A 26,979-nucleotide genomic window follows, 5' to 3' on the forward strand; every position below is an offset into this window, starting at 1 on the left:
CCAGATGCTTGCAGCAGCTCAGAGAGCAAGCATGTGGTGAGCCCTGCTTGTCCTTTGCTTTGGGCATCTTCAAGCAGGATTGGTCTTGGGGGAGTTTAGCTGGTAAAATCCGAGAGGTGGCAAGGAAAGAGAAAGTTTTTGGAAGGCTAAGTAGGCAAATTTGTGCAGTTTTTCATGGGATGATAGAAAAAGGCTATTGCTGGCATTAAACCTGGTAGGGATCCTTAGTCCTTTTGGATCTTGAACCTTCTTTCAAAACACAGGGATATGCTTTTGCCCTGTAAACTGAATAGAGTGGGAGAGATGGAGCGTTTACCTTAGAAATATCTCTCAGAAATAACCAAGAAGTTCTGAATTAAATCTTCAAATCAATATTTTCAGTCTGGCTGATGTATTTGCCATGAAAATTGGGGTCTGATCAGTTCACCCTTGGCAAATTTATAAGCAACTGAAAATGAGGCTTTCTCGTCAGACCTTTCAGACAATCTTATTAGCAGATGGGACTGTTGCCTCCAGTATGGGCAGGTGCTGGGTGGGGATGCTGCCTGCAACTTGGTCAGACCTGGCTGCAGTCTGGCAAGGATGTGAGAGCTGGGGAAGGCTGGGTTCGGGCTTTGGAGGTGCATGGTGCACCTCATCCCGAGTGCCTGATGGAAACAAAAGAAACTCTCCTGTAATGTTCCTTTTTTCTTTTTAAGAGAAACAAAACCAACAAGCCTCCTAGCAAGTGAGCAGAAGGTCCAGTTAATGAAGGGAGACTGCGCTGCTAAGTGAAAAGTTAAAATATGCAAAACTTAACCTCAGGTGCACAACTCTGACTCTGCCCCCTTGTGCATATTCATTAAAATACAGTCTCTAATTACATGTCGTAAGTTGTCTGAGCTGCATGTGTCCTTAAGTACAGAAGTGAAAATTCTGTTGTACTGTATGCTGTGATGCTGTGGGTGGGTTGTTGGTTTGAGGCCATGAGGCTGCTAAGTTAAAGGTGGCTGCTGTGATGTGAGCTCTGCCAAGTTAGGTGTGCGAGTGACTCACTCTGCCTTTGTGTGGCCACAGATTAGATCTGACTCCTGTACTGTCACGGTGCTGGTGTGTATTGATGGGGATGCTGCTGTCATCTGTCCAATACCTGTGGACATTCACTTTTAAGATTAGTTTTTTTCATTCTGACTTTTTTGGTGCTGTTCTAAATCTGGAGCAACTGGATTGAAGGCAGTGGGTACCCAGAGTGAGCTGGTGGGCTGGACTGGAGCCCAGCTGAGTGCTCTGCCCCTACACCGATGCAGGCTGGGGGTCAGGCTGCAGACAGACCTTTGTGCTGTCTCAGCTGGGCTCCAGTGAAATGGGAGAACTCCAGCCTGTGCCCACCTCCCTTCTGTGGTGCAAATGCAGAATGATGGACTTGCCTGAGCAACGAGGCACAAAGGGCTCTAAGCTGAGCCATTGTCACTTGCCATGCGTGCCATGCAGGCTCAGCCACCCAAGAAGTGCCATTAGGATGCGGGAATGCATTCTCAGCTGGACTTTCTTGGGCTCAGAAAATGGATTTAGAGGATTTTTAAAAGATTTTTTTGCTGTTGTTGCTCAAAATATCCCTCTCCTATTAGAAATAGCGCACAAGAAAAAAATGGGAGGAAATAGCTTTGGTGATCTCCTAGAAACATCAGAACTATATTGGCTTTTTCATTTCTGATTTCCTGCCTGTGCTCTCTACACAGCATCTTTGCAGTAACAGTGTTCTCTATTCACATATAGTGCCCACACTGAACTTATATGCTGCTTAATCCTATTTAAAGCCAGCCAGAAGCGTATGGTATCTCAGTGGTGTCTTTCCTCCTCTGTTAAGAGCTCAGGTGAGCTCTTTGCCCTGCCCAGCATATCCATGCAGCTGATGGGGGATGAATTCTGTTGAGAGCAAATCGTATGGCATTACAAAAGAAATCCTCTGGATGCTACCTGATGGTGAGGGCTTGCACCTCTTCACCACTGCCCACGAGTGGAGTTTTTATCCATGCAAGGCATAGTTAGTGACCCAGTGGACAGTTGCTATTAGTTGCCTGTAGCTGTGGAGCTTTGTTGGTCACTGTTGGGTGGGTTTTATCCTGATGTGTCTCCCTCAGCTGTCCCTTTAAAGGGCTGATAAATTAAAGCTCCAGCACATCTTGTGCAGGTGATACATGCAACCAGCTCAGGGACTTAGCAGTGCAATGAAGAGGCTCTCCCTGAAGTTTAGAAGTTGATAGCTCCTGCTATATGGGGAGTCACACTGAAAGTAAGAACAGGAACATCTATCGTGTGACCTGGTGCTGGTGGTCGTCTTGGCAGCAGTGCCTGGGTGAGATGTTACTGAGAGTAGACTGCAGATTGCTGTGTGATGGCTCTCTTGCTTCTGTGGTCCATCTGGGACCAGCAGTAAGAGGGTTAATGGTGCTGGCATTTTGGTATTATAGGTGGGGCCTCTTCCTGATGAACTTCAGGTCTTGGTTAAAGCCAACTGTATGGACTCCAACCAGAGAGGTAGGTGACTTGCCCATTTCTGAGGACAGCTTTTAGATGTCTAATTCTAGTTAGTTGAGAGGAAACCCCCTAGATGTGAGCATCAGCTCTTTGCTGATAAGGACAAGAGCAGCTCTGGACTCTGTCTTCAGGCTACCAGATTGCCCCATGTCCAGCATCAACTTACACCCAGTGTGCTTTTGAAACCAGTGCACAGTGCAGGACTCAGGTTAACTCTTTGATAGTGGAGCACAAGGTGGTATCTATCTAGAAGTGGTGCCCACTTTTGCTGAAGTATAGTTATGTTTTAGCTCTGGAATTGCTGATGGAGATCATTACGTTAAAAAAAGTGTAATGATAAAACACCTGTCTGGAAGAGGGTTTAAATACCCCATTTTCCTCTTTCTCTTATCATTTTGAAACCCTTCTCAAGGTCTGTTATTCCTGCTGTGGGCTATTTGTTGGCACACAGCCCTATGTACACTGAACATCTTGCCTCGACAGCATCGAGGCAAGATGCTCAGATAGCTTTGAAGGTTCAGACCTGTGCAACTTGCCCAACACCTGGTGCTGAGCATGAACTTCAGTGTCTTTGCTGAGGAGCACCTGAGCTCCCTTGGACCTTGGGTTTAGGGCAGGAGAAGGTTAGATAAAACATGCTTTTTCTTCCAAGGTGGCAGTGCAAACAAAACACTCCTAGGAAAGAGTTAATATTGGTCTGTCTGCAGATGTCCTGATGGAGTGAAGGCAAGCAATGATATTTTATATCATTTTGATATCCGGTCTAAATTAGGCCTGAGGGAAAGACTGTGGCCTATTTAACCCAGCATCTGTCAGTTATCATTATTTTCAGCCAACTTTAGTAGTTTCAAGTATAAAATTTATATCCGGGGGGGGGAGAGGAAAAGAGGCTAGTAGGAGCTGGATTTGGCTACCTCAGCTCTTGTTGAAATAGTTTGCAGTGGCCTTTTAGGAGTTGTTACATGAGATAAGAAACAAATTAGTGGGGACAGCACTGTGGGTGAAACTGGCTGTGTACGGTCACCAACCGAGAGCTGTATGGAGGGTGTCACAAGGAAGATGAAGGGAGGGTGTTGGTGAGGTTTTCAAGAATTGGTCTTGGGTCTGGATAGTGCTTGGTTAATTGTGTTGCAAGGAAAACTGGCATCTGATTATGAAATTTGATAGTGTAACCTTGAAAGGCATTCTTGGCAGATGTGGATGGATGGCCTTCCTGATGAGCAGGCAATAGGGTAACAGACAGGGACTGGGATTCAGAAGTATGTGGCCTTCCTAATGGGTGCTTCTGCCACAGCTGAGAACATGGACTGAGGAGCCCAGGGAGAGGAGGGTTTGGTTTCACTGGTTGGGGAAGGGTGGGTGCTTGGGAGCTGCTGCTGACATGCAACTGTGAAAGGCAAATCTCATTTTAGTGGGAGTTTTCAGTAGAGATGTAGCTGTGCCCATGCCAGCCCACAGGATGGGGAGGACCTCCATGGGCATGCTTGCACCCTTCAGGCATAGTGTTCTACTCTGTCCTCCCCCTATGCAGACAACAGTCACTGGAGCAGAGCAGAGCCTGGGGTGAGGCACTGGTATGTGCCAGGACCTGCCCTGCCTTGGTGAGGGAGGGAGAGCCCTGTGGTAATTACCTGAACTTGGTCTTGGCGGTTTCCGGAAAACAGGCATGTTTCTGTGGTGTTGCTGTGTGGCCACTCAGTTATTAAACAGTGTGTGGTGTGCATAGCACATTGCAAAGGCGACTCCGTCCTGCCTCCTGCAGATACTGCTGGCTGCAGTCAGGCAGCTAAGCAATTTTTTTACCTGCTGTCATCTGAAGCCAAGCAGAAACCCTGAACTCCTGATGACTGACTAATGCAATTGCCCTTTTATTTCCTGATACTTCCTTGAGAAGCAGAGGGACTCCAAAGCCTACTCCATCGTAAATCCTTGCTCAGGCTGCAGGCGTCTTGCTTAGGGGCAGATAAAGGAAACTTTAGCAGCCAGGGAGAAACTCAAACCTCATCCTTCCCAGCAGACTTCTCTGTGTGCTGTGTGGTGTGGTAGATTCTTGGTTTTTTACACATTGGGATGTACTGGATGGATTTTGTTGAAGCGGAGACCAGAACTTCACACCTGTTGTATGGCAGTGCCTTGCAGCGCTTCTCCTTCTCACACCAGCTCAGAGTAGAAGTTATGAATTGCTGGTGACCGTGGTGCTGCCTTTGTTAACCAAGAGGAAAATTGCAGATTGCATCAAACTGCTGCTTGCCCCTCCAGCTGATCTCTAACAAAAATGACTTGAAATTCTCCAGAAGTTAAAATGTTTTTGTCCGGCAAGAGCTCCCCTGGTCCTGTGATTTGGGGTCAGATCAGCCTCTTCCCAGCATGTGGTGGAAGAGCTCCTTCTCTGGCCACCTGGCATTCAGGCGGCTGTGCCGTGCTGGGCTGCCTCCCCCCAGGAGCTGCCTGAAAGGGTCAGTGGGAAGGCAGCGCGGTGGGGAATGTGCTTTCGGGTGACCAGCAGTGGGTTTGTCATCCCAGCATGCCGCTGGTTCTGGGGTTTCGAGGAGTGCCCGTCCCATCCTTATGCAATCTGCTGAAGTGCTGTGTTGTATAATGCTGTTGTGTAAGCAGGGCACAGGCGGGTGTCAGGGTTTCGGCACCCGAGCCATGCTCCCTGTCACGCTCCCTGTGTTTCCCCACCTGCAGCCTGGAGGGCATCCATCCCAGGGACTTCCATCCACTTTCCCAGTAGCATTGCAGTGGTAGCTACCAGAGCTGTTTCTCAGAATGTGCTGTTGGTGGAGGGGTTGTCTTGATGCTGGGGATGGTTGGCTCATGTGCTGACTTCTGCTCCTGTGTTTAGCAGCACCTTTTCCAGGGACAGTGGTAGATGTGGTAGGGGCCAGGTTCATCTTTGCAGGATGTGAAGCTGCCAGTGTGCCTGGACACTAATGAGAGCGGCTTTGCAAGAGGAGTCTCCTTGTTCAGCCAGTGCTGCCTTGCTCTTTGCCCTCCTGTTTTTAGCTGACATTACCATGGGCACTGTGCTACCTGTTACAAAGCTGTCTTGCAGAGAGAATGCCAGGACTTCCACAGCAGTGGCACCTCAAAGGGGTGCTTGAAACTAGCTCAGAGGAGAAATGTATCCCCCTGCCTGTGATCACACTGCGGTGACAATGGTGCAGTCTGGAACATGGCAAGCAGGCTCTGAATGTCAGTGCATTGTTCCTAGCGAGATATGTGTCATGTTGCATTAGCTCAGGCCAACAGCTACCGGTGGGAAAATATTTCTGTGAGTTCCTCAGACTGCCCCCACCTCCTACAGGCAAGGACTTGTGCCTGTTGAGGCAGTAGCAAAACTATACCCAGCCATACTGGGGAAGCAGTGAGACCATCTGGTGCCCGCATACGTGGAAAGTTATCTGAGCGTTGTGTCCAAAGGGCAAGGCTGCCTGTGCTGGGAGCACATTCATGGAGAAAGTGTCTGGCTGTTCAGAAGACAAAGCTCAGTTTTATTTCTTGGTAACCTCTGCTCAGGGGAGAGGAGATGGGGTTAGTGTGACTTATTTGGTGAAATCCACCATGCCCAGACTGAAGGCAGCAGCTGGCAGCGCTGGGAGCCGAGGAAGCCCTCTTGTTCCTGCCCACAGGCTACAGAGTTGAGAAGCTGGAAGCGTGCTGGGTGATTCATGAGCATTTAGAGCAGGACAGAGCAGTCTTTTCTTGTGAGTGCAAGTAGCCCCTCGGCATTGCACAGCCACATAATTGTGTGAGGATGGAGGAGGAGCAGGGCTCCTGTGGGGTAAAGATGAGACGTGGGAAAAGATGAGGTGGGAAGGCATTGGCTTGCTCCCGTGAAGGGACTGTAGCTCGTGTGCAGAGCCCCCATACTGAGTTTTTTGGTAATGCCTTGTATGATCCTTCTCTAAGGCACAGGACTCCATTCCTTGTGGCCTCATCTACAAAAGCAGTTCTTGGTGGAGCAAGCTCATTTTGTAATGAACTACTCTTTCCAAATGAGCCAAGAGGGTGCCATGCTCGCTGCTGAGCAGGCAGAGCTGCAGCACGTGCAGCACTACCTCCCCACAGTTATTTGTCGTGCTCTGGTTCCAGTGCTCTTCTGAGTTGGGTCCAGCCTCCAGCACCAGTTAGAGATGCCACTGGTGCAAGCCAGGAGCTGTTGGCAGCGGTGGTAGGTGGCAGGGAGCGTGAGGGTCGGCACCAGTCCCTGGAACTCCTGTGTGCCCCTCAGCTCTCTTGGTGCCCCAGTGAAGGCTTGCTGGGTGCCTGCAGCAGTGCACGCTGGCTCCTCCGTCTCAGCTCAGAGCTTCCCTCTGCCCGGGCTGGCTCCCGCCCTGCCTGGCCTCCCTGCATGACAGGTGGGCTGCTGCCTTGGAGCACTGCCTGCTCTCCTTATTTTGTTACTCCAGCATCAGCTTTTCTGAGCCTCGCCCTCTTTATTTTCTTCCAGTGTCAAAAAGGTGAGGAGGTCAAACGCTAATGCAGTATTTCTTTCCTTTTGTAAAATGTACCTAGCAGATGAGGGGTGTCCACACTTATTTGTTTTTCAAGTGTTTCTGCAGGATTATTTTCTTGTTAAAAGTGACAAGGAGGTGCAGAGCCAGAGATGCCATCTCGTCTTTGTGTAGGTGAACAGGCATGAGATGACAGAGCACTTTTTCGTGGGAAAGATGAAAAGTTGATCCCAATTTAATAATTTCCTTGAAAATCAAAAGGAGAACATGCTCCTTATCTTTTTCTGGTCCTCAGTAATGAGAGGCTGGAGAGAGGAAGAGCCTGTTAGGCCATAGTTAGTGCAAGGTGGTTCCCTAATGTATTTTTGCAGAACCACTTTCAGTACCGAAATGGGTGGCTTGAGCATAGTTATTCACCTCTGGCCTTTCCAAGTTTTGCAGCATCTTTTGACAGCAAAATCTGATGATGGTTTCAGCAAAGGCAAGGTGCTCCTCTGTTGTAGTTTGCCGTATGGACTACGTGGGAAAACACTTCTGGGTTTCTGTTGCACTCTCAGGACTTGCCCAGGAACCTGCAAGTGTCTGCAGTGCCTCCAGCTGGCCTGGCTGCAGCTCCTGCTGCTGAGCTGTCCCTGTGCAGCTCCATGGAGCTGCTCTCTTCTGCTCCTAATCGCAAGTGCTTGTCAGATGCTCAGCCCAGCATGCAGCTTTCTGGGAGCCTGAGCTGTAGGCCGTAGTCTGCGCTGGGGCTGAGGAGCAGGGATGGGGCAGGGGTGGGCTGGGGGTGTGATCTTGTTCCTTGGCCGCTCTGGCCATTGGCTGCCCTGGGCATGCCGTGCATGTCCTGGCACTGGAGAGACGAGGAGACGCTAAATGCTGCACTCCAGTCTCTCAGAGCTGATGTTTTCTGGCAGTTAAGGAGACTAATAGATGACTTGCCACTTAATGTAATGTGGTGGGTTGACCCTGGCTGGATGCCAGGTGCCCACCAAAGCTGCTTTATCACTCCCCTCCTCAGCTGGACAGGGGAGAGAAAATATAACAAAAGGCTTGTGGGTTGAGATAAGGACAGGGAGAGATCACTCACCAATTACCATCATGGGCAAAACAGATTTGACTTGGGGAAATTAGTTTTATTTATTACCAATCAAATCAGAGTAGGATAATGAGAAATAAAACCAAACCTTAAAACCACCTTCCCTGCCACACCCTCCCTCCTTCCTGGGCTCAACTCCACTCCTGATTTTCTCTACCTCCTCCCTGCCAGCAGCAGAGGGAGATGGGGATGGGGGTTGTGGTCAGTTCATCACACATTGTCTCTGCTGCTCCTTCCTCCTCGGGGAGAGGGCTCCTCACCTTCCCCTGTTCCAGTGTGGGGTCATGAGACAGTCCTCTATGAATTCTAACATGAGTCCTTCCCATGGGCTGCAGTTCTTCAGGCACAGACTGCTCCAGCGTGGGTCCCCCGTGGGGTCACAAGTCCTGCCAGCAAACCTGTTCCAGCGTGGGCTCCTCTCTCCACGGGGCCACAGGTCCTGCCAGGAGCCTGCTTCAGTGCGGGCTTCCCATGGGGTCACAGCCTCCTTCAGGCATCCCCTTGCTCCGGTGTGGGGTTCTCCCTGGGCTGCTGGTGGGTATCTGCTCCACTATGGACCTCCCTGGGCTGCAGGGGGACAGCCTGCCTCACCATGGTCTTTCCCACAGGCTGGAGGGGAATGTCTGTTCCGGTGCCTGGAGCATTTCCTCTACCTCCTTCTTCACTGACCTGGGGGTCTGCAGGCTTGGTTCTCTCATATATCTCACTCTTCTCTCCTGGCTCCAGTTTCTGTTGCGGAGGTTTGGGTTTTTTTCTCCCCCTTCTTAAATCTGTTATCCCAGAGGCACTACCACTGTTGCTGATGGGCTCAGCCTTGGCCAGCAGCAGGGTCCATCTTGGAGCTGGCTGGCCCTGGCTCTGTCAGACACAGGGGCAGCTTCTAGCAGCTTCTCACAGAAGCCACCCCTGTAGCTCCCCTGCTACCAAAATCTTGCCGTGCAAACCCAATACACATAATCATTAAGGGGTCTGCTGTGGTGTTAAAACCTTCTCCCCTCCTAACTCTGCATAGCCTCCAGTGACCTTCCAGGAAAGGGAGCACTGTTGATTAACGATGTCGGGTGTGGGATGGAGCTGAGGGAGGCAGACTTGTGCGGATGGCATCTGCTCTGGTGCATGGAGCTGAACGCGGGTAGTGCAGCACACTGTGGGACCAGCCCTGGGGATGGTGGTGGTGGAGCTGGGGCTGGGATTTATTGTCTGGGTCAGCAGAGAGGCAAACAGTAGAACCCAGGCGGGCTGGAGATGCAGTTGGGTGCAGCAGGATTTGTACCCTTGAGGCTGTCCGTGCACAGAACTGTGCCAGTCTCCCAGTCCATATCTCCTTTGCTGGATTTGTACTGGTTTGTATTGGCCATGGTGAGGCGTTTCCAGCAGCTTCAGGCATGGTCTGCTCCTGCTCTCTGTGGTGGGAGCACCTGAGCCTGGAGACCTGCAGGGAGAAGCTGGGTGGTTTCTGCTGCCATGTGGGCAGGAGCTGCTTTGGTGCAGTTTTCGGTGCAGTTTTCTGGCTGCAGCAATAGGCAAGGCATGGTCACCCCTGCTCTGCCAGCTCTGCCTTTGCCTTTGGGAGCTTTCCTTTGCCCATGGTGTTTCCGGGGATTTTCTGTAACTGTCAGGTGTGGTGATTAAAACCAGACAGCAAATGTGCTGAGACCGGAGCTGTACCATTGGGACACAGGTGAACTGTGAACTTGGGTGACATCACTGAAAGTGTTTTTCTCAGTAAGATCTTTTCTTCTTAGATGGTCTGGCGGGTCAGTTTTGCCTCAATTTGGTCAGAGTTAGAAAACCACAAGTTTTTAAGAAGATTTCCACAGTGATACTTCTGAACACAGTCTGCATTTTTTCCTTTAGCAAAGCAAGGCCAGGGACTAGCAACCTCATCTTATTTTTTTAGTAGGATGATGAAAATAGCCTCATGTGGCAGAGCTGAATCCTCCTGGACTCTGCAGCTTTGTGCAGATTCCAGAGCACCGAGATAGGAGGTGCTTAGTGAAAACTTTCTCTTTTCTAATTTCTCTTTCCTCTTCAGAACTAGAGTTCTCTAACACTGCAGCAGAGACACCACTGGTATGAGCTGAGCAGCTCTTCTGAAGCCCAACTGCTTCGTGCTTTTGTATGGCCTTTGAAAACAGTGACCCATTGGACTGAAAGTTTCCCTGCTTTTTCTCAGCCCCTGTGTGATGTGTGTGTGCAGACAGGTTGTTGAAATTGACTTTTTTTTTCCTATCAGTTGTTAATACCTCATCACGAAGACTGCATGGTTTTAGGACAGCCTTGCTGAAGCATTTTAGCAGTGTGCCTGTTTGTTCAAGCTGGTAATAAACAATTTCCTTACATGTAAAAGATGAAGCAAAGGTAGCTTTTGGAAGAGAGCCAGTTTGAAGCTAAAGCGGAATGCTTTTCCCAAAGCCTTTTACTTAAAAACATGCTTGTAATCAAACAATTTAGCTTTTCATAGAAAAAACAACACTGGAAAAACAAGCAAACTGGAGACAACATATGAAATGATCCCTGTAGGGATATGTCAGACAGTGAGAGCAGACAGAGTAGTGTGAAAGTGGGTGAATCAGTGTATTCTTTTGTCATCACTCCAAGTCCAGAAATTCAACAACTTTCTCCAAAGTTGTAGTTAGAGGAGTAATAAAAAGGCAACTGACTCACATGGAAACAACATCAGTGGAATAAATCCATGCAAAAACAAAGGGAGTGAGGCTCAGGCTGCTGCAAGAGAGACTCTTTGGTGGGGGAGTTCAGTGTGCTTACATCTGAGGTGATGGAAATGCATGTATTAAAGCACCTGAGATGAGTCTAGCCTTGTCCAGAAATAAATTAGCAGAAGTAAATAATGTATATCCACCTTCCCATGAGTTCTGGCTTCATTAACAGTGATATCATGCCTTGCTTTTAAGAGCCTTTGTGATCTCGGGGCAAAGTATTTTTAAAAAATTGAGACAATTATTTTGTTTGAAAAAAAAAAAAGAAAAAAACCAACCTAAAAGCCCTGAAGTGACCTTTTATTCTAAGTGAAGGAACAGGCAGGCTGATGACTTTTTCAGATACAGAGTCACAGCAAAGCAGCCCGAACACTGGCCAGCACTCCTATATGGGAGTGCTGCCGGCAGCACACACTTGGCCCTATTGTCTCTGCACTTGTATGGACTAGTCAGTGGGAAATGAGGTATTTCCTTTTTGCAGCTTGCTTGTATTAGAGTGCTAGAGGTCAGATCCTGCCCTGCCTTACGCCATGGTAAAGGCTGCATAATGCTGGGGTTTTGTGAGGTTTACACCAGCGTGACCAGAATCGGATTCTGCGCCAGGTGTCTGGGAGGCTGTGACCTGGGTCTTCTGGGGCATCATAAGTTAAACATGTTCTGATTAGCCTGCACTCTAAATCCAGCATTTTAATTCTTTCCATATGTAAGATCCAGTCTAATAAGCCAAAGTTTAAGACCATGCAATCTATTTGGAATAACCATATGGATTAGGAGTCAGACTGTGCTTTTCTGCTTCTTGTATTTATACTAATACAGAGACATTTACTAATGTGCATGTAGCTCATGCTGGTATCAATTTTTTAAAAATATGACACCAAATGGCTTGCATTAAAATATTTGAAAAGCAGTAAAACTGTGAAAGTTTCTCTCTCGTGCACAGACACATCTGTGAAATGAAGCGTCTCCAGGCAGCACCATTCCTGTCCCTCCCTGTAGGCTATCAGTGTGGCTGAAGACCCCTGCGAGGGTGCTGCACCAGCCCAAGCCCCCCTGGCTCGCCGCAGTTCTCCACACCCGCTGGCCCAGTGTCAGCCTGATGCCTCTGAGACCCCCCCAGGCACAAGGGGAGAGCAGCCTTCAGGGCAAGTAGGACCTGGCTGGATCCAGACCCCTCCTGCAATGGCCAGGACTGAACCAAAGGAACTTGTGGCTATGGACAGCCCAGGGCTGCCTGTGGCCAGCTGGGCAAGTGGTGCTGACTGTGCGGTGTTGTCATCCCCCCGCGCCCCTGCTGTCGGAGGTATTCAACCCGGGGGTTCACCCTGCTGATGCCCTCCTGTGTGCTGGAGAGAGGTCTGGAGAGAAGAGTAGCAGGGCTGGGAGCCGGGTGCTCACCCTGATACTGGGGCCTTTGCATTCATCAAAGTCATTAAGGTTTACTGGTCTTTTTCTGCAGCTTCTTGGTTCTCTTGGGAAGATCCCCTTCCTCCTGTCTTTCCCATGTCTCACCAGTTTGATTATTTCTCTGTCTTTGTTTTTCTGTCTCTCTCTTTATTTAACATTAAGTTATAGATATGAAAATCCATAAGAAAAATAGCAGTGCTCTGCTTTTGAAGCTTTGCTCTTGTGCTCCACAGTCAATGTCCCTCAGGAGAAGGTCAAACAAGCCTACTTATGATCACCTCTTCTGCAAGTACCTGCCAATGCTGGGGTTGGTGGTGGTGTTTATGGGTGGACACAGGGCTCCCAGTGATGTACAGCAGGCTCTGGAGTCCTCTTTGCTGCTGGCTCCCACTTTGCCACGTGGTATTCCTGTGACACCTCCTTGAAGGTGGCAAACCTTGGCAACCTCTGTGTCCATACTTCATCTGTTGTTTGTTTCTTGTTAATGAAGTGGTTGCTTTGTCATGTTCTGCAGCTGATGGTACAGGGGCACTGTGACTGAGACTGTGCTGAGGAGAGTCTGGTATGTGTCCCCAGGGTGAGGACAGTCACTTTGCTTGCTGTTCATTGTCTCTGTCTGGAAGAGGTGTGGGCTTGGCTCTCCTCACCTTGGGGAGCAGCCATGCAGATGGGCACTGCCTTCCCTTGGGGGCCCAGGGCCTTTCTGAAGGTCTCACTCAGTTTGGGGTGAGTAGCACCAGTCCCTGCTGCACGGGGGAAGTGCTGGGGCAAGGAGCAGCATCCTCCGTCCTTGTCTTGCAGTGCTTGGCCTTTTGCATAGGCCTGGTGACCGGACCTGGCCAGAAGCACCAAGTACCTCCCTCTCCTCGTGGTGTTTCTTGTGGGACATGTTTCGGCTGAAGGCAGGAGCCTGCACCGCTGGCTGTTCCAGGGTACCGAAAGCATCTGGGACAGGACTACAAAGCAGTTGGCTTGTCATGGAAGCCAGAGTCGGACCCAGGTCTGTGCGAGTGCTGGAAAGCATTTCCGAGTGGGAGTTGTACTCTGCCATCCGTCATTTGCTCAGACAGAGAGGAGGGAGTCAGCGTGAGACATGGCAACTTCTTCCTCCCTGTCTCCAGCATTAATCTAAATGCCAAAACGCAGACCTTGTGGAATGCGCCGGCGCTGCGGAGAGCACCAGCCTCTAATTCCATATGGCACGGAAATATCCCCCAGGTAGCACTTCACAGACACCCAGCACTGTCTCGCAGCTTGTAGGTTAATGCCGCCAGCTTGGCTGCTTATTTGTGCCGGTGTTAGGCCATATTGAGGAGCTGCTGGGTTGGGCTGCCTGAGGTGAGGAGAGAGCCCAGGGAGAGAGGGGAGTGCGGAGATGCTCCTAACACTGGGCTGGAAATTGTTTATTGAAAGGAAAGGATCATATTACACTCAATTTTTGCTGAGTTTATCTTGGTTTTTATCAGATTACACATGGGATAACTCATCAATATTGTGATCCTGCTGACATGTAAGTGAGCCGCTGCATAATTCATGGCTGCTGCAGGGCTCTGGCAATGGGAGGCACATATTTAATTAGACACCTCACCATTTTACTCTTCTGGAGCAGCCTGGGGATCCCACCCGTGGAAGTGGATGCTGCAGTGGCCCTGCCTGCTGCAGCCCCTGGCCGCCTTGCAGAAGCTGTGCTGGCACTGTCCCCAGTGTCCCAGCTTGGAGGCAGAGGCACTGTGTCATGGCTTCATGGTGCAGCTCTTTCCGGGGACATCTGACAGCGCAGCCCTCTGGGTGGCATGGTCCGTGTCAGGGTACAGGACAACATAGCCCCCTGAGAAGCAGTTCAGCCTGTGCTGTCCTTGGAGGACACCCAGCTTCAGGAATGGTCTGTGGAGGCTGCTGTGGTACAGCAAGCCTCCCCAAGCCATGCTGCCCTTGAGGTGACCTTGGAGGGGGCCCATTGCACTTCACCTCTGTGCCCCAGTACGAACTGCCCTGGGAGCTGATGCCTGGCCCTGTTGTGTGGCTGACCGCACCAGCTTTCTGCAGGAGAAAACTCAAGGTGCCCATTAGCTAAAGTGAAATGTGCTGCTGTGGCCAGCCAGTCTGCTGCTGGCCCTCTGCCAGGTTACAGGGTGGCATGTCTTGGGGAGCCCATGCTGGGGTGCCTGCCGCACCGCTAGCTGGGGATGGACCCTGGGAGTGGTGTGTTGCGCTGGGCTCCTGTGTGTGGGCACAGTTTCAGAGCAAAAGGGTTTGCAGCAGATAGGGGTTTCCCTGGGGCTGCAGGTTCCTTGCACTAACAGTGCTGAGCTTGGAGCAGAGCCCCAAGTTGTTAAATAACACTGTAATAGGCAGAAATGCAAAGAAAACTTAGTAATGGCCGGTTAATTTTTTAATGCCTAATGTATTGAGTAAGAGACAAAGTAACTAATTCCCTTTCCTATGCTGAACAGTTCAATAAATTAGTTTTACAAAGTTCAGAGCTGATCAGGGTACCAGAACTTTGATTCTTGTGCTTTGTGCCAGGGTGCAGACAACTTTTGCAGCATTTCCCTTCCTTGGGCAGTATTTCTAGTGATGAAGTTAAAGGATTATTACTGCCTGTTTCCTCTTCAGTGCTGATTGTCATCTGCTCTCATGAGGCTGCATCACAGCCCAGCTAGACAGTGCTGCTCCAGAAAGCAGGCTGTTGGTTTTACTTATAAAGCAGGCTTCTGGCTTGTGGGTCTGTCTGGCTGTCTGCTGGCTCTTTGTCCTCACGGTGTCCATCACTGGCAGCAGCATTGCCAAGAGTGTGGTTTAGAAAGCTTGGTTCTGCTTCCACAGACCTGAGATGCTCCAGTGAGCAGAGATCTTGCTGGTGGAGGGAGAGGAATAGGCGTGTTCCCTGCTGCAGGGCATGCAGCTGATGTGACAGCCGTGCTTTGACTTATGGAGACAAAGACACTCAAAGTAGGGCAACGCATTGAGAGTGGTGATATATATGGTCCATACTGTATGTGTATGTCACTGGTGACATCTCACAGGGCTTAGTTTCCAAGCATGGGTGAGTTGACAGGAGGCTGATAGCAGCTGGGCACTCAGGGTGGGATTTTGGTGGGTGAGCACTGAGCTGCATCGCCAGGTCGGAACACGCCTGGCTGATTCAGCCCATGTCCATGGGATGCGAACCACCGTGAAACCCAGGAACCAATTAGTGCTGTGGGTCTGTCCTGCTACCCACCGAGCTCGGGGTCTGAGCTGGGCCCTTGGTCCTTGGGGGGGTGGGGGAAATGTGCTGGCAGAGACAAGAGGTCCTCCCTCTCAGGTGCCCTTTGGAGAGCACTTTAAACCGTGGTGATGAGATGAGGGGTGTAGCATCTCCTCCCACATTTGTCAGCTGTAACATTTAACTCTGAGAATCCATGTTATCTGTAAAAACACCCAGTCCTTTGTCAGTCTTTTCAAGTTCAGATCTCAACACGTTCCTGCAGCAGTGAAGCCTAGAGCTGAATTGCATGTTTATGGAAAAGTCTTCCTTAACAGTCTTGAATTTCTTGCTCTGGTCTCACTCATCATCTCTGCCACCCTGGGCTTCAGGATGGAGTCAGTGGTTGCCCCTGCCCTCCCCTCTCTAGGCCACCCCCAGATTTATATGATCATTATGCTCATAATCTCCTTCTCACAGTGAGCAATGTCCGGAAGAATGAGGAGTCGCGTTCACAGGGGTTTAGCGGTGGACCCCGGCCCAGTGCTGGTCTTTTGTCTGGCTGTGTTCAAGGAGTGTGTATGTCTCTCTTCTTCTCACAGGCTGTTTGAAAATGTATTGGAGATAGTGAGAATTTTTTTCCATTTTTGTGGTGCTTCCCTCCATTAATTTTCTGGTTGTAGTACATTACTCATGGATAATTAAGAGTGAGCTATTAATACAACATTTAATATTCAAGTGCAGTGAAGAGGAGAGAACAATAAGTCAAAGAATCATATACTACAAGACGTTTTGGTTTAGTGATGAAATTTTTTTTTGCTGGCTTTGGCTATCAGAGCATGCTGCTGCTTCCATTTAAGTATGGTCCTGAGAACTTCATTTATTGATAGAATACAAATAGGACATTAAATCAGGGGAAGTGAATTTGAATTGCTGGCCATATATACAATTATGAACAGGATTGGCTACTTCTATCTAGTGTATCTTAAGTTAGGAGAATTATGTTAGAGACCACTAAAGAGAGCTTAGAGTGTCTTAAAATTAATGAGATTGAAGACTGTCTGGGAAAAAAGAAATTAATGCTAAAATGCAGCTCTCGCACTAGGGATGAAAAAATTGCTTTAGAGAAGTAGTCATGCTTTGTCCAGATGGAGAAACGTGGGGTGGGTAGGCTGTGTACCAGCATCAAATAAACATGGCAGCCTCAAGTGCTCCTCCTTGCCCTGCTGTCCTCACGTACCGGGGACGAATTGATTGCCAGCAGCAGAGAGGAGAGGGAAGCTTTCACGCGTGCCTGGCTGGGAGGGGTGGCCTTGATACAGCCCATCGCTGGGTTTTCCAGCCTTCTCCTTTCCCAGTTCCTGCTGGCTGCTCACAGCTCTGCACCCCTGCTCTGAGCGACTGACCCACATGTTTGCAAAGCCTCCCCCCCCCCCTCCCCCCGCTGTTATGGTATTTTGGAGAGTCACTGGGGAGTGTTCTCCTGTCCTGCAAAGACCCATAGATCTGTGTGTCCTGTGTCCACAGTGCGGCACTTTCTGGGGCGGGTTCTCAGATGGCCACTTTGTAGGGATGAGCTGAGGCATTTCGGACCAGCCACAGGCAGCGAGTCCGTTGCTTTCTCCTTGCGCCACAGGTTAGCCTGTACTTTGGAGATGAGGAGGGAGGTTTAGGTCCATGAGCATGCCCATCTGAAACACATGGTGGATGGTGGCAGTGGCACCATGTGCCTGGCCAGAGATTACTGCTCCCTGGGCAGGGGGTTTGCCTGGGCTCCTGGCTGGAGCAGGGCACCAGGGATGGGTACAGAGCTGCAGTCCCGTGGCGGAGTAGGGAGGTGGGATCCCCCAGCACTGTGTGTCCTGGCTGGGGTGGCCTTGGTGGGGCGGCAGGAGCGCCAGCACCGCGGCGGGAGGCAGCTCTGCTGAGCCGCGCCAGGAGCTCTCCGGAGATGGAGCCCGTAAAGATGTCACGAGTCAAGCACATGTAAAGGTTGCCATTTACAAGCAAGTAATTGCAAGAGTTACCACACAGCTGTCTCTGAGACAGCGCAGGATATTGTTATTTATATCCCCACTGTTCGCATGCTGCTCAAATGCGTGTCCCTGCCCCCAAGCAGAGCAGCGGTGCTGCTGCCTGCCAGCGAGCACCACCTTGTTATGGTACATGGCCTAGCTGTGCAGTGGGGCAGCTGCCTTCTGCCCTCAGTGACAGGGGGTCTGCTGCCAGAGGAAGGGGGTTCGTCAGTCACTTGTGTGCTGGGTTACCCTGTCCGGGTTTTGCACACACTCATGTCATGGAGCTTCCTTTAGCTATGCCAGGGGCACCTGATCACACAGACGTGCATGCACAAACACCACACATATGTAAATACTTGTGCATTATTTTGTTTGATGAGCTGAATAATTGGTTGTTTACAGATGGGAAAGGGTAAGTGTGCTTCTGACCTTTCTTCATATGGGTTGTTTATAGTTAATAATGATCCTGCTAACTACGTCCATTTCTTTAAGGGGGCTGTTCTCTCCTGTAGGCACTCTCTGTGTTCTCTGAATCCTAAATACAGAGTCCCTAATCTCTGTAGGGAGAAAAGACCAACTGATCCCAACCATTCTGAAATAAGGAATGTAATTAAACATAGGCACTTTATTGATTCCCAATTAAGAAGCAACAAAACAAATTATTTACTAGTGTAATAAAAATGTTGTCAGAGTGTTGACAGTATTTAGGCACAAAGCTTTCCTGAGTCTATTGTGTGTGCACATTTATAAGTGTCATATAAATAGCTGCATTTGTCAATGAGAAACCTTAAGCAGAGCTGTCTGTTGTAAAATTGCGTTTGCATCTTTGGACATCAGAGACTGCTCAGCAATTAGGAAACAGCTGCTTCCAGCAGTGGCTGCTCGCTGGTGTCCCCTTCCAGAGGAGTGGGTCCAGCACAGGAGCTGTGGCTGAGCGGGACCCCGAGGGTGCTGGCGTCCAAAGGCTGTCTGGTGCTAGGGGCATGATGGAGGCCTGGGCTTGGCTGAGCCTCAGGGGTGAGACCAGGATCCTCAGAGGTGTTTTATGTGCAGTGTCAGCATTTAAAACAAATTAAGCATTTAAACCGGACTGGACTTGAATAGCCAATGTTACAGATCCTGTGCCTCCGCACCTGGCCATGCTGGGGTGGAGCGGCGCCTGGTCGGGCTGCAGCCCACTGCTGGGTCACTGCCTCTCAGCCTCCCCTGCCCTGCCAAGGCACTGTTATGCCTACTCTGAGAGCCACTGGTGTGGGGTTCCCCCCCTCAGTCCGACCCACCACCAGGGGCTGTGCTGCTCTCAGCTTTTCTGCCTTTTGGTGGCTATGCTGAGATAGTCCATGGCCAGCTGTTTCCAGGTGCAGGAGCAGAGCAGCCATGCGTAGCATTGCAATAGGTGAGCTGCAGGTGAAGCCTGCCAGGGAAACCCTTCTGCTGGGGATCAGAGTGCCTTTTGCAGTGAAGCCTCCTGGCTTTGGGATGAAGAAATGCAGAAGAGATCGTGGATTGCCTGTAAGGAGGTGGCTCCATCAAGAGAGAGGGGTCTCCTCTGGACAGGTATTTCTAACCATGCTCTTACGTGGTCTTTGGTGGGTCTGGTCTGCTGGGGTTTGAATTTGCCCCAACACCTGGCAACCCTTTGGTATGCTGCTGAGGGAGCAGCGATTCCCAGTGGTGCTGGTGTGCAGAGTTAGCTAGGAACATGAGTTGTCCTTCACCACTGGTTTTGCCTTGGGCTCGCTTGGCTGTTCACTGAGAGAAGGAATTGCTTTCTTTGGTGTGAGACTGAAAAAATACCACTAACCCTAACATTATGATCTGCTCTGTGCACCCTGCCTTGGGAGTGCTGCGTAGCTGCTGCAGTGTTTGCAACTTCGGGACACGCATGTGTTTTCTGTGAACAGAAGTGTCACGTTGTGTAGCTTTTCTGTTTCTGTAAGCTGGAGCAGAGTGTGAGTGTGTGTGCATAAGTGTGTGAACATGAAGCTGCCAGCAGGGATCTGGGGGAGGGGAAGGTTTCAGCAAACATTTCCTTACCAAAACAGCCCTGACCTTTGCGGGGCTGGAGCTGTCTGATGCAACAGGCTGAACCTTTCCAGACTCCAGCTCCAACTTGAAATGCTTCAGAGCAAAATTGATGGCTGCTGCATTGGCCCCAGTGTTTACATCCAGTGCTCACCCAGCTGCTGCCAGAGGATGGGGAGAAGGGTCTAAAAGCCCAGAGTGGGAGCCATAGTCTGTTTTTCTCATGTGTAGCCCAGTCAGTGTTGACTGATGCCCGCGGGCAGTGACGCTCACCCGTGAGCCGGGGCAGTTGTGCTTACGTGCTGTGCCACGAGCAGTTGTGCTCCCTTGGGCCCTTTGTTTGGGGAGCAGTGGGTGCTGGTGCGGAGGAAGAGCCGTGCAGGGCCAGGGGTATGGGGGAGGTGGCCCAGTTACATGCTCTGGAGCAGCTGGTGTTGGTTTGGAGGGATGGGTGGAGGTATTCATTTTGACCATAGGCGAGAGAGTCAGCTTTTCTGTGTTGGGGACTCAAACCCAGTTCATTGAAACCAAGCAGGAGTTTATTTGTCAGCACCTATGGTGCGCAGGTGGGAGCTGCTGTGCTCCAGGGATCGGCACCGAGAGGAGTCATCGCTGCCTGGCTCTCTGGCAAACCAGCTGTTAGTTACAGCGATGCTGTTGTTTCTGTGTCCTGCGGTGAATAAAATTAAACAACTCTTTATTTCTGAATGACAGCCCAGGGACTGCACTTCTGCTCTGGCTCAGTGTGAAGTGGCTTCATCCCAGCGCGGGTCCTCTGGGGCCTGAAGCCCTCGATTCATTAGTTGTCAGGCTCGTAGGTGGATTCTGCATTAGGCCTTTAATTTAGTGTATTGCCATGGGCTACTGACCACATGACACTGCTCAAATGTGAGCAAATCTAACGAGGATCCGGGACTGCTCTTTAATTTGGTGAGAATAACAGAGTGAGCAGGGGCCCAGGGAGTGTTAATCATGAAGGAAAACTGGCTGAAACCAGGTCAGCCAGTGCTGGTTCTTGGTGCAACACGATGGAGAGGGAGCACGAGGGGCTGAGGAGGCAGTGCTGTGAGCCCCAGCACCCCGCAGTACTGATAGTCCCGCTCTGTCTGCGATGGGAAGCACCACGGCCCCAAATGGCCGGCAACAGCAGTGCACCATCTTTACTGCCATCTCTTCCTCTCCCTCCGGCTGAGCCCAGCGGCCTGCAGACCCCGTGGGGTGGCTGGGGTCCTGGGGAGGGCTGCGCTTATGTCCCCAGCCAGGGGTGGCGTCACGGGGCCTGGCCATCCCCTCACGTCCGTGGTGCCCGTGGGAAGGGGAAGGCGATGCTCCCTGGCTATGGAAGATCCAGGAGTGCCAGGCATCTTCTGTCCTCGTGGGGAGCTGGTGGCAAAGGCCAGTCCCAGCTGCCACCCACCTGTGCCTCAGTCCTGCAGCAGGTCGCTTGGCACAAAGGCCCCAGAGCCGCTCGCTCCTCACGTTGAGTGGCATCCAGTCCCTGTGGTTAGATCTGTTTCATGAAATAAACAAATTCACGCCACCCTCCTCCTGGCTGTTCCTGGATGGGGCCAACTCCCCTTGGCATGCATCACGCAGATTTATTGCGTTATATTGGAGCGGTGTCTGAGCTTGGCTCGTTTCTTTAAATCTTGTTTTTTGGAGAAGGGTGGGCTTTGGGAGAGGGGGCACAGAAATCCTCTGTAGTAATTCCTGTTGACTGCAGTGACCAGCGAGGCAGAACTGATCAACTGCAGGCTTCCCTGCTGCTGAACTCTGCCAACAAAGTGCTTACATCTGCTTTTACACTAATGGGAACTTTATGGACTGGCGTGTCGTCCCCCCCCCCCCCCAGGAGCAAATTCCAACAAGGTCAGAATCCAGAAAGTTGCCACTTGACACCGGCCATGAAGCCCTGAGCCAGCCGGAGGAGGCCAGGTTGCACCAAGGACCTTCTGGGGCAGGAGATCTAACATTATTGTGTGCATCTGATAGCCTGGAGGTCTCCTAAATGCCGCTGCTGCTGCCCTGCTTCTCAGCTGCATGGCCCCCCTCCACCCCTGGGGCATGCTGCTGGAGGAGCCAGGCAGATAGTCGCTGTGGCAAGCAAGGCGCTGAGTCTCCCCGCTCAGCAAATGGAGGTGCGATGGGAGGCCGGCCTCCGGCAGCACTCCGCGTTTTGGGAGACTCTGGGTCATGTTCACCTTTAGCATGGCCTTACTAGTGCCATCCACATATGTGATACCTGGTGCCATGTCAGTGAGGTGGGCACTCCTTACAGATGCTTAAATACAGATCTGGAGCTGTGAGTGTGGGCAGCCGAGCTGGCACGTTGTGGCTGAGCAGAGCTGGCCGGGGGCAGGGTACGGCTGAGCTGGGGTCGCAGCCTGACTGGCCAGCTCTGTTTGCTGCCATGGCAGAGTCCTGCTCCGGGTTTGTGCTGCAGATCACTCATCCTTGGGCAGAGCTCTCTGGAGCAATCCTTACTCATGCTGCACATTCATGTCTGTGGGGACTTTGCTCCAGGAGCAGGCGCCATGTGCCTGTGCCTTGCACCATGGAGCACACGAGGGGTTTGCCCAACTGCAATGGGTAATTGGTGATATAGGACAGAAGTGATACAGCCGTGGAAGGCATTTGGTGGAGAGCCATTGGCAGCCCTGGCTTTTGGAGGTGTGGGGGCCTTATGGCACTAGTAATCTCCCTTTCTTTTGGCTCCTTGCTGTACGTCACAAGCTGTGGCAGCTTGAAGGCAGGTGTGGACACCAACTTTCTAGACCCCCTTTGCACATGGTGTCTGGGAGCAAAAGCTGGCTGCAGTGGGGACACAGCAGAGCCAGCAAGCAGCCAGCCAGTTACCTCCTCTGCTGCACACAGGCAGGGCTCCCTGGGTGGCTCCTGGGGATGGTGCTTGTGCTGTGCAAACAGGGCTAGCTGGTCTGGAGGCAGGCCTGCTTTGTGACTGCTTGGGCTGCGCTAGACGCAGTTACTAGCAGAGCTGGAAATTGGTGGCTTTGTGCTTAAAAGAGAAGCTTAATGAAATTCCCTGTTATATTTGTGCCCCCTTTTTCTGCTTCCTTGACTGTGCTAGTAGATTGTGCTGTTCTCTTTGCATACCTAGAAGATTATGATACAGCACTGACATGACAATGGTGCAGGCAGGCAGCAATGCTGCTCCGGCTGCCAGGTCTGTGCCTGGGTTTGGCCACACAGCTCTCAGTGCACAGCTGCACTGCCCACTGGCAAGTGGGTGCAGAGTGGAGCTGAGCGGGCACCGGGTGCCTGCGGGCTTGGGGCGTGCTGTGCAAGAGGAGCACAAGTGCTGCATTGTGAGTGTGCTGGGTACCAAAAACATGAAATGATTGCTTTGAGGCTGTGTATTTTCCTCAATCTAATGAATGACCATTCCACATTAATGTTTATTAAGGTGATTAATACTTTAATTTTTGTGGAAGAGAGTTTGCAGAAACATAACTTGCTTCTACACAAGAGTTACTGTTCATTTTTCAGGAAATACAATCAGTCTAGACAAGGCCTGCTGAATTGTGGCCTGCTTTGGCAGGCCAAGCGTGAAAGATTATGGACGGTCTCCGATTAGCTGTCTCTTTTTTAATCTAACATTGCAGGGGCCTAATTGCTTTGACTTTGACTAAAGAGAAGATAGTTTCCGTAAGGGTGTCCCACAGACCTGTGCTTTGACTGTGCAGGCAGGGGCCCCAGGCACGGCGGTTGGGGTTGGGTCCCTAGCCTCCCCTGTGCCAGTGCATTTACCTGCTGTTGCATGTCCCATATTGCTCTACTGGGATGTTGGTTGGGTTCCGTGCTATGTAGGATGCTGGTGGACCCAACTCCTCGTTGCTCCTTGCCTGAACAGGGACCAGCAGGTATTGAAGGGGCTTCTGCATCCTGGCCTGTGAGGCACCGCTGCTGTTCACTGTGTACTGTCCACTCAGTGCAAGGCATGGAGCCTGGGCCATCTTTGCTGTTGAGCACAAGAGCATTTGGCAGCAGGATAAGATGCTGACTGTGCATGCAGTAGTGTCTCCATATCCCTATATCTGGGCAGAATGGGCAGCTCTTTAGCCTATGGTGTTGTTTTTGTAGTGCTTGGACTACTAGGTTACAAGGTGTTAATGAGGAACCCCCTGCCTGTGCCTGCGCCTGCATGCACACCATGGTGTTGTGCACATGGGCCTGTGTTAGACCAGCCCAGTGCTGGAGAGTTTGTCTGGGGAGAAGGGCAGCGTGACTCTGCTCTGAGGGACACTGGATGTGACGCGTGCTGGCACCCAGCTGGCTCCTGACATGGGGCTCCGTAGGGATGCCGCGCTCTGAAATGGCCATTCCAATGCCACGGCCACTTGAGTGTGAACCTGGCCCACGCCCATTAGACATCTCGGCTCTGTTTCCCCTGCAGCACTGGATAAAGAGTTTAATTAATTTGCAGCATTAGGAGAGGGATGAACACTGGGTAGGACCAGGTATCTGCCTGCACCAGTGGGGCTGCACTGCAGCCCGGCTCCCTCCCTGCTGTGCCGGATCTGCGCAATACGGGACCTCTGGGGCTGGCACCAAACCCACCAGTCCTTGGAGAGTGGCCGCAACCTCACCCTGCTGAGCACACACTGGTCTTGGGGACCCTGCCCCAGCCACCTCTGTGCCCAGGGCAGCAGAGACAGATCCCCTCTGAAGTGGGAGGATTTTGAAGTTTGGGAAAGGGCCATCCTTGCAGAGCCTTTACGGCAGCCTTGCGCAGGCACGTTGTCCTTTGGTGGCTCAGCACCTCTGCCCTGTGTTGCTCCTGCAGACCTCTGCCTCAAAGTTGTGCCGGGCTGTCCGGCTGCTCTGGCCGCTGCAGGGCGGTGAGTGAGGCAGGAGCTTCCCTCCCAAGCATGGTGCCTCTTCTCCTTCCTTCACCTTGCCTGAAGCTCTGTCTGATTTTAGCTCTTTGAAACAAAGCTTGCACCATCCTCTGGGTCCCTTGTGGCACAGGAACGGCCAGGACGAATGCACGCGGGTGCGATGGTGGAGGAGGACAGGAGGTTGATGATCAGGAATGAAAGAGGGGGTGGTAGCAGGGAGGTGGGGGTCTGTCCTGCCCAGCACCTCCGAAGGGCTACCTGGGGAGACGGCCCCAGGGCATCACTCCTGCTCCCGCCACCCAGGCGCAGGGGCTGCCCTTGTCCTGTGCCGAGCTCAGCTCAGGTACGCAGACCGCCGTGGTCTGGACCTCTGGCCACGGAAGGGGATGGGCAGCTCCCTGCTCCGCATAGCTGGAGACATGACCACCATGTCACAGCCGGCAGGAAGGGGCTCCAGTCTCTGCCTGGTGCCAGGGGAGTGGGTGTTTTCAGTGGCAATGCCCCGGAGAGGCCAAATGCAGGCTGTGCCAGCCTGGCTCCCCATTTCTTCCCTGCTGCCACTGTCGTTTGCAGTGACCGCTGCCTCTAAACAAACTGAAAGGCAATTTCAGAGCAGGCAGCAGTGAATGAATTCTGTTTTTTCTGAAGCATTTAGTGTTGCTTTCAGTTTGCTTTGATGATGTCTTCTCACAACTAGTGTAAACAGACTGCGCAACGGGGAGCACTCACATGTGTACAAGAAGCTGCACATGAAAGACAGAGGCATCTTGAAAGCCATAATAATGCTCTGAGTGCCAGTTAAAGGATTTGTCACTAAGAGCACTTTACAGATAGAATGAACTTATTAACTAGTGTGACTAACAGCTTGCAAGGTTTAATTGATGTGTGTTTGTTGTCCTTTTATATCTCTGCCCCTCGTCTTCCTCTTGGCACTGATTCCAGTAGTTGCTGGTGCAAAAGCAGCAGCCTCTAAGCTGCCTGAATAGGTACCAGGAATAAAAGCAAGGCCAAGCCCTGCTCTGAGTGCCCCTGATCCTGGGCTGCGGTCGGGGCTGCAGCAGCCCCAGGAGCTTGTCCCCGCCATCCGCTTCCCCCCTTAGGAACTGAGGCTGGGCTTATTTTCTTGCTCTGGGTTCTGTTATTCCTCCCTAAGTGATGCTGAGTTTTTGAAGATAAAGCTTTTCAATGCATGAATAGTATGGATAATTAATGTTTCTGCCAGACAGACTACTCATTGCAAGATTGATTGACTATTAAGGTCATAACACAGAAGCCACCCACACGAAACAAACAGGCTAATGTTAGACTTCAGCTTAAGCCGAGAGTTGGTCAGCTGTCCACGGTCACAGTGGGGGCTTCCAGTCATCTGTCAACAAGTGATTGATTGATGTGGACACCTTCCAATCTTATTCTGATTATTCTCAGCAGCTTGCCTGGTGGCCATTTTTCAGGAGTTGGCAGCACTCAGACCTCCAAGACTCAATGGGATGACTGCACAGGGGTTAACCCTTTCCTTTGATCTGAAACGTCTTTGTTACAGGCAACAATGGCAATGCACGAGGGCAGGATTGTGTTTGTGAGCCCCGATTATGGAATACACTGGGAAACTCCCAGAGATCACATGCGGGAATGATGCTTTGACTTTCAGACATTTCTAATTGACTTGGCCCGAGTAAAGCTGCGAGCGGGGATCTGCAGAGAATCCATCTGGAGCAGAGCAGATACAGCTTTGTAACCTGGCTGCTTTATCACACTGTCTTTTGTGGGCAGTTTAACATGCCGCAGAGTAAACCGTGTGCATCAAGGCCCCAGCAGCAGAAAGGCAAATTCTAATAACTCGGGTAGGAGAGAGTTCAGAAGGGAAAAAAGAAAGGGTTTGGATGTACTTGTTTTTGTGCGAGTGACGATGAATTAAAGAGGGCTCTGCTGTTTTTCAGGATGGCTCCTGGTTCAGCTCTTTGAATTCACTAGGAGAAATCTGTTGCCTGGATGCTTTCTGTATGCGCACATGAGGATGACTTAAATATATCTCTCTGAAGTATTTTATGTACATGTTATACTTGGTGTGTGCCCACACATATGCCAGTGGGAAAGTGAAATTATAATTATGTATGCTATATAGTGTATGTTTACAGTATATAAACATGTTCTAGAGTTCTTTTGGTTGCAGGCATGTAGTGTGGATTTCCATTTCCTTGTATGTTTTTCAGCAGTTTTAGTTTAACTGTTTTGGAGGGCCTGATGCCTGACTTGTTCACCTTCCTGTGCACTTTCTATCCATGGTGTTAGCATTCATAATGTACCCTAAAAAGCCTGCTGTGGGGAAACGTCAAGAGCCCTCTCTCCTCCAAGAGTTACATCTTTATGTAACTCAAGTGCATCATTGCATTTTTATGGTCCAATCCAAGTGCTGTAATGTAGCAGAGCTGGCACAGAGCTGTTGTGCACAAGATTGTGACAGGAGGGCTGTGCTAAACTGCTCTGGGTGCTGGTGTGTTGGCATGCACGCCTTAGGATTCCAGCATGGCCTGGAGGCCCTTCACTGGCCCCTAGCAGTGGTCTGCAGTCTGATATTTTTTCTATGGAAGATGCTGCAGCAGGCCCTAATCCACGACCCCTTAACGTCAGCCTCTCTCCTGACTGAGCAGGGACTGGGTCTGAAGCCAAATGGAGCTGCTGGGAGCTGAGCTTCC

The 26,979-nt window shown here is 51.0% G+C and overlaps 1 protein-coding gene across 1 annotated transcript in view; it reads left to right on the top strand.

The window, feature by feature from the left end:
• Positions 1-26,979, top strand: part of MN1 (MN1 proto-oncogene, transcriptional regulator) — a 117,319-nt gene that overhangs the window by 86,882 nt on the left and 3,458 nt on the right. The gene's annotated exons all lie outside the window — the stretch shown is intronic.

Source organism: Accipiter gentilis, chromosome 7 (genome assembly GCF_929443795.1).
Source record: "Accipiter gentilis chromosome 7, bAccGen1.1, whole genome shotgun sequence".
NCBI classification, from domain to species: Eukaryota; Metazoa; Chordata; class Aves; order Accipitriformes; family Accipitridae; genus Astur; species Astur gentilis.